The sequence below is a fragment of the Haliotis asinina genome, chromosome 1 (genome assembly GCF_037392515.1).
Source record: "Haliotis asinina isolate JCU_RB_2024 chromosome 1, JCU_Hal_asi_v2, whole genome shotgun sequence".
Classification (NCBI taxonomy): Eukaryota; Metazoa; Mollusca; class Gastropoda; order Lepetellida; family Haliotidae; genus Haliotis; species Haliotis asinina.
Window position 1 is genome coordinate 101,977,590 of NC_090280.1, and position 8,673 is coordinate 101,986,262.

Genomic DNA, 8,673 nt, shown 5'->3' on the forward strand with positions numbered 1-8,673 from the left:
AGGCTGTACAGGTAAAGCCCCTTCTTTGTCTGTTGCTGGAGTCGGTAAAGGTGTAGCCCCTTCGTCTTCTGAGACTGTGGTGGGTACAGGTGTAGCCCCTTCTTCCCCTGTAGCTGTGGTCGGTACAGGTGTAGCCCCTTCTTCTTCCTGTGTGGCTGTGGTGGGTAGACGTGTAGCCCCTTCTTCCTCTGCAGCAGTGGTCGGTACAGGTGTAATCCCTTCTTCCTCTGTAGCTGCAGTCGGTACAGGTGTAGCCCCTTCTTCCTCTGTGGCTGTGGTCGGTACAGGTGTAGCCCCTTCTTCCTCTATAGCTGCAGTCGGTACAGGTGTAGCCCCTTCTTCCTCTGTAGCTGCAGTCGGTACAGGTGTAGCCCCTTCTTCCTCTGTTGCTGCAGTCGGTACAGGTGTAACCCCTTTTTTCTCTGTAGGTGTGGTCGGTACAGAGGTATCCCCTTCTTCGTCTGAGACTGTGGTGGGGACAGGTGTAGACCCTTCTTCCTCTGCGTCTGTAGTCGGTACAGGTGTAGCCCCTTCTTCCTCTGTGGCTGTGGTCGGAACAGAGGTAGTCGTTTCTTCTTCTGAGACTGCGGTTGTTAAAGAAGGAACAGGTGTTATTTCCTTGTTCTTTAGCACTGAATACCAAGAAATAAATCAAACATGGTATTTTACTAGTTGACTGAAATTAACACTTCAAACTGTCAATATCATTTAAACATCAGTTCAATGTTGGTTCTAATCAATTTCATATAAGATTTTCAATTGCCGAGTATGCCTTTAATATCTTACACGATTTAGAGACTCTAAAGCCAGCTGCAAATCTTTGTGCAGCACTCAACATTTACTGTTCTACTTTCACTGGACAGACACTGGCCCCTAACCAGCTATAACTATCCAACATGGATGTTTTACTTTACTGTCTGCTGTGTTTAATACATTACGAAATCTGCTTTTTCTGCTCGGCATCTAGAGGTCTGGTCATTGTTTTGTTAACACTATATCACCATATCACCATATCTGCTTGTATCCTCCGACATCCATTGATTAATCAACACTGTATCACTGGATAAGCTTTAATCCTCCGACATCCAGTGATTAATCAACACTATATCCCTATATATGCTTCTGTCCTCCGACATCCATTGGTTGGTAAACACTATATGACTATATATGATTTTATCATGTCACAGTCGCTGTAACATATGTTATATCTGGAATTACACTGTCTTAGTAAAGTACCAATTCTAGTACGTTTTTAATAGGAGTCCCATCCGGGATTCGAACACGCATCCTCAGAGTCAGGCACCTAATTTCCAGCACAAGTCAGTCGCCTATGCCGCCCAACCCGCCCAACCACAGCAACTTCCAACCAAAAAATGGAAGTCGGACAACTGATAGTCTAAAGTGCGGTCTGTGTACACCCCTCTGACAAGTGCCATGGCACTGCTCCCAAGACCCAAAGCTATAATTACTCAATTTGAAAGTACTGAGAATCTTAAATCAAACACCAGGATTTAATGGTATGATATCAGAATTCCTTAAATACTCGTCTGACCTTATCGCACCGTAACTAGAATTACTATTTTCTACTTTTCAACACCGTTTGACGATTGGGATTATCATCACTTAGTATATTTAGTAACTTTCACTTTCATGATTAGTAAGAAATATATAAGCTGGGGAGATACAATGGATACGGTGAATGAATCGCAAGCTGGATTTTGTACATGGATATACCACTGTTGACAACATCTTTATTTTACAAAGTATAATACAAGGACATTTTGAATTCAAAAGGAAGAAAACTATTTGCCCTATTAGTAGATTTTGCGAAGGCCTTTGAGAAACTTTGGTCTCTATGTTGGTGTCATGGTCTCAGTAACAAAACTAGCAAACGTTTGCGAACGTGAAGACATGTGTTAAAAATATTCTGTAACGTTCGAATTACAACTTGGTGTAAGTCAAGGACATGTACTTAGCCCATTCCTGTTTTCATTCTTCCTCAATTAGCTTGCTGTTCAAAACGAAACTAATTGCTCAAGTGGCATACAACTTCATCCAGAAGTAGTCAAAATCTTCTTTCTGTTTGTTTTTTCCCAGACGACGTTGTGCTGTTTTCAAGCATCACTAGTGGCCTCCAAAATCAAATAAATAAACCTGAACGTCATTGCAATAAGTGGACATTGACAGTACTGAAAAAACTAGACTGTGATTGTTATGATAAATATTTAGGATTGTATTTTACCAGTGATTTGTCTTGGACAATGCATGTCAAAAGACACGTATGGGTATTATGAAGAAAATAAATACACTTGGAGATATTAGTTACATCTTTCTAAAGATTTTTTATATAAAAATAAACCCAATCTTGACGTATGGCACAAAAACTGGCTATTAGCAGACTTCTATCAAATGGGCAGAATACGCTTGTATGCATGCAAGAAATATCTCAAATTGTCAAATTGAACGAAGTTAATGCAGTGGTTTACGGTGACTGTGGCAGATATCCAATGCACATGTTCACAAGAGTTGTCACATATTAGTCAAAACGTTCAAAGTTGCCTTCACATCAGTCACCGAAAAAAATGTTATAATATGCTATCCAAAAAGAGAAATGCATTGACGATTTGCAGTTTTTAAATGCCATTAATTACCTGTTGTGATCGAACAATCGTTAAAATATGTTGAAACCGTGCAGTAAAGAGCATTCACTGTCTGGCAATAAAAATACAGATTACTTTCAGAAATTGGCATTCGTTTTGAAGGGGTTTCAAGGTCAAATCACCACGTGACGTCTTGACTCTGCGACACGGAGCATCGCCATTGAAAGAATGCATGCTGGAGTCTCCTGTTGCCAGGCGCATGAATGTTAGTCCGAGCAAGATATCATGGCTTCCAGCTCGTTGCAACCAAACAGGTTAAACAAATGGCCAGATATCTCGATTTATCACTTTAGTCCAAGATTGGTACATCCGGGTACTACATCAGCCAGGATGCCTGGACTTCAGAGGATATAGGTCAGTCTGTACGGAACAGGTTGAAAGAGAGCCGAGAGCCAGGGGTCTGACAGGGGTCGTGCTACGTCGTCACCATCGTGCTTAACGTCTCCGTTATCTCACAGTATCCACTTGGTTGTATAGACATCTAGACTGGAAGTCTATTTGAGGATGACTTATACATGATTGAAAATACAACAGATATCTGGCCTGAGCGTTTCATTTTTGGACAGTATATGCTGTTATTGTATGATGAAAATGGACAAAGAAAGTGAACATCTCATTTTAAGAACGTTTTACTCTCCGTTGGCCTCGGAAACGCTTGGAATGGAAAAATTTAGAATCACATACGTCATTCCTTCAGCCGCTAATCACATACGACTTAAAGATATATATCTTCCAACATGGTGTGAGAAAGTATCTTTGTCAAGTCAATGTTTTTACTGTTCAATTTGTTTTTAAAAAAGATCTATTCAATGACGAATACTCGTCATGTGTTAATATAAAGAAATTTTGGCGATCGCTAGCAAGATTCCGATGTTCATCTCACGATTTGTTGACTGAGAGCGTCCGGTATATAAACGTTAAAAAAGAAGATATAATGTCTACAGCTTTTAATTTAAATGAACTTGAAGTTGAATTTCATTTCCTCCTCATCTGTCCACATATCTTTCAATACCCTGTGAATGCATTAATAGACGTTACCATATCCATCCAAACATCATCAAATTCTCTACTCTTATAAGCAGTGTAAAAATCGAAATGTAACACAAAATCTTGCCATGGTCATTCCCAAAGCGGAGTAGTCGGGTAGTATAAAAGGAGTAGTTTATAGTTAAGATTTCGAGACATATTGAGATTGGACTTTACAATTTAGCGACAAAACAAATAAAACGGAAAGAAACCTCCCCGTGGTTCGGATTATCTCCTTTCCTTATCTCCGACCATGCCTAAAATGTGAGACAGAAAAGGCCTTGAGAAAACCCAGGATCTTGGGAAGGGTTTCAGAGAGTTCATTCTAAGATACCGATGAGGCTGGGATAGCCTCTTTGTTTACATCTACTCAAGTGTGACTGACTTACCCGATCTAAGGCATAGAAAACCTTGATGACCAACAGGTGTACACATCTCTGAAGGTTGGCACCGGCACATCCGCCGCCCAGACAGCTGAAAAGGAAACTCTGTTTGAACGACCTCTGTGATTTAACATTTTGGGACAACACTAAATACCAAGTGTGCAGTGAAAAGGCGTGGTTGTAGGAACACCATTCACATTTTTGTCGTGTTTGTGTGTGTATCCTTATAAATCTTTGCAAGAGATTTCATTGCCCAGTCAGTCAGTCGGTCTTTTCAGGCATAAAATTGAGTTTTTTCTACTTGTTGTTTAACAATGAACTTGCCAATATTCCTGGAAAAGACAGCGTACTGCCGTCTAATCTGTATCAGACAATCCAGTGATTGATATGACAGAATCGCAATATGAATGTGATGTCTTTTTGGTCAAGGAAAAGTTATTCCGTTAGCTCGTGAGTTGCTGAAGAACAATTGTATGTGGGTACTTTATTGTGAATAGCGATGTTTCGGAAAACCATTTTCCTGGGAATTTAGCAAGATGTCTAGTATCAGCTTGTCATGCTCGTACTTACTTCTTCTGCGGACAGTTCAATGTAGACGGAGTCGTCATCAGGTCTGACGGCGTTCGGGACCTCGGTCTCCGTCACCTTGTTGAGGTCACACACTGCTGGATCTGCCTTCCAGCGCCAGTTGACAGAGACACAGTAGGGCGAGTACATACACAACGTGTAGCACTGTACTCGGGCACTCACAGTCCAGCTGCTGACCACGTGGTCAGGGACAACAGCCATACCAGGGACACTTCTGACCCCTGCCGTCAGCCCTATAGCTCCAGCCAACATGGAAATGGCCACTGAAGCCATATTCAAGGCAGTGTATACCATCACAACTGCAGCTAACAGAGCGGATGTGTTTGCTTTCCTTCTCCCATGGAACCTGCATCTGGACCTACAGAACTGTACAGGACATTTTATCTATTCCCGATATATGTTAAATAACACATTATAATTTGGCCTTAATCACTAATTGGCGAGACCCGTGAATGTATCGATGAAGGGTCAACTATACATTAACAACAAACACGTGATCGTTTCCAGTAGACTTGGCAAATCACTTTATCAACTGAACCACTGAATGGGTTTGTCCTGGTTTGTATTCGGTCATAGGAAACATTATCTGTAAACATAGAATGTACAACAGATTTGTGTGTACTCTGCTCAACCTAGTGCAAGTAAATTATGAACAACTTCAGTGTTGTTATATTTTTAACCAGAGTAATATAATGTGTAATAGTTACAATTTGAATACATGGGTTTTCATGCAACAATCTGTAGTGTGTTTTTGTGCCATCACAGCAGCTGGTGATATTGACTCAAACTGATCTGTACGATATCCCTTTACCGTCACACATCCACCATAGCCCATAACGTTTGTTGTAAATGAACTTTGTATTTAGACACCGGATCTGCGCAGTGCATACGTCCACTGGAGTTTTCTCTAAATAAATAAACTGAGGGCTAACGGTGCATTGGTCTGCAATCAAAATCTGAGAACCGAAGAGATTTTGTTGCACAATAAACTTGACTAGAATGTGAAGTCTTTTTAGACATTAAATATTCAGTACGAAACACAAGGAACGCAGGTACCATTTGGTTTATGTGGATGTTAGTTTTAAGAGAAAAGATTATTCAAAGCATCAACAATGGATTTCAGTGTCATCAGAGGGCCAACAGAGATTAAAGAGGAGAAGCGGCAAATCCTTCTATTAGACAAATCTGCTGTCAGATACAATGGATTATACAATTTGATTATCATAACTAGGTCATTTGACACGCCAGGTATTTGTTTCAGCAGAACTACAACTGAAACATGTTGTATGGAAGTCTGGACCAGACAATCCAATGATTGTTACCATACGATACGATGCCAGAGCATGTGTTTATATATCATCATGAAACAGTGATGATACTCAGGGTGTCCCCCATATGACAAGTCTTGCTTGTGTCCCCCAAATGACAAGCCTGGCGTCTGTCCACCAAATGATGAACCCGGCTTGTGTCCCCGAAATGATGAACCCGGCTTGTGTCCCCGAAATGAGAAGCCTGGCCTGTCTACGCGAAATTACAAGAATGCCGTTTATCACCGTATGGTAGAATCGGCTTGTTTCTCTCAAATGACAAATTTGGCGTGTGTCCTAAATGACAATCTGGCTTTGTGTCCCTCAACTGACGTCCAGTAATGAACTTCACAGATCACATATTCGCTGATAATGTGATGCATAAAACCTATTCCGCAAACCGGTGGATACGTCATCCTTCGTAACAGAGCTAAGCGTGCATTGCGCTCGCACTCTGAAAAAGTCCAAAGATCGACACAAAAAGTTAGTTTCGTTGAGGCATGCCCGAGTGCACTGTTCTTCTGTGACATCTGAAATCTTTCGTTTGATGTTCTCACCTAAGTAAGATGCGGCGAAAAGCTTGAAGTCTGAAGAACAACCGTGCCCTGTAAAAATGCAATGGTAGATGTTAGCAATGGGAAATACAGGTGCAAAGAAAGAAGGCTAAATATTTGACATTGCTGGAATAGTGCTTCAAAGCGACTTCAGAGACATTCAATGATATACCCTAAGGGAAAATAAATCTATTCTTGTCTCTTTTCTAATTAATGTCAACATGATTTTTCATTCTCAAAAATATGCATATGCCGACAAGGAATTGGTAGTAGACGGGTTTGGGATACAATTTATAACATAAATGGTGTATATGTTCGATCTTGTTGCGAGCAGGAAATCGCAGGCTTTTCATCTCAATTTAATGTCTTTCATATCGTAACTTTCTTACATATAATAAATGATTGTTTATCAAACAATAGAAGATCAATTGCATGCTTCCAAAAGATATAACGTAAAGGGCTTTACACATATTTAAGCCTCGGACTTCTCAATGAAAAATAGCATATTTGGTGATCAAATTAACGAACACACAAACAAAAAAAACCCACATACTAAAGTCCTTGGCTTAAATTCGGTGTTTAGCACATGGCACACACGGAGAAGACCACCATGCACAGAGCATTTATATAAACACAGGTTATAAATGTGTACATTTTTAGATCCATTATCATATAGAAAGAACCTGCATGTATTTCAAGTGTGAGGGCGTGAGTTACAAGTTAAGTCATATCGGCAGTATTTCCGTGGGGGTCCTATTACATCCCCCCTCAGTAGCATATGCAATAGCGGTACGAGATCACTTTTGACACTTAGTCTTTTATCAGGCCCTTATCTCTTTCCGCTAATGTGTATACCACTTTTTGTCCACCCCCACCCACTTCCTGGTCACTTCCACAACGTGGAAAGTTCTAGAAAAGAACTGGAAGTGAAACAAATAATCAAAAGGTAAAGAGGAGGTAACTCTAAAGCACGCCCTGAACGCCTGGTGCCAAAATACTATAAGTACGGAGCATTTATGATATGGAATGTGACCCATAATAATTATCACTAAATGTTGTGACCCAATAATAATTATTACTTAATTGATATTACAATTTACAGAAAATACACTCTTGTAACACATGGTCGGCCCATTTGATGAGGGCTTTGAAGTTGAGGCACCAGCATTTGATGTTTGCGATGTAAGTCTTTTTCCTTCTCATAAATAAGTTGATTTTGGACCATACCACTCCGTGGGCTTTACATAAAGCGTAATGACATTTCACTCCAATACCAAATACCAAGCACATGTAGTTCACAAACTCTTTTGGATACTCATCATGTGTATGCTGCAGTACCCCTCGATCCTGCATTTGTTGCCACACTTCTCGACGTAATGACAATGTCTCTCTTTTTGATGATTTCCTTGCTGGTGCTGTAATTGTCCAGGGTGACCAGCACCATGTCTCCCTCGAAGTTCTCATGTAAATTGATTGAAGCATATCGTGGTGCAAAGTATCATGATGTGATTGAACACATCCCAATAATACCATTCCAATGCGTTAAAGATGAACATGGTCATCCCGGATCACATCTGTATAAATCGTCCATTGTCTTTATTCAGCTCAGAATCCATGATCACGTACAAGTAAAGGTTTTATTTACCAGCATTTAGAGCCTTCTTGGTGATCTGGATGGTGATCCCTTTGCTGCTGTTGTTGATGCGACACCTGCTGCCGTGCAACCAATCGTCATCCGTGGATCTCATGTCCAGCCACATTGCGTCCTTGGTCGTCAGGTACCGCCTTAGTGTCATGTAGACGAGACCAAAATCCTTGACGATCACCTTGATTTCCGGTGGGTGCCTTATTGATCTCGCCCCACTGATGGTAAATGCACATGCCTTGGCTAAACAGCCAATTAGGCATGCTCTCGACCGTGACCTCGAATTTTCTCTATGTGTTTTTATTTTTTGTTTGAAACAGCAAAAAATGTTCCACCAGCAGGATCAAAATGCCTTTCGTCGATCGACTGATACTCCACAATGTGTTGCTCTTGTTTGGAATGATCTTCCGGTGACGCAGCACGCGATCGTACAAGATGGCCCAAATACTGGTTGGGCACTCTGATGGACTAATTACACGTTTGTGACCTTGTCGAACTCCAACTAAATGT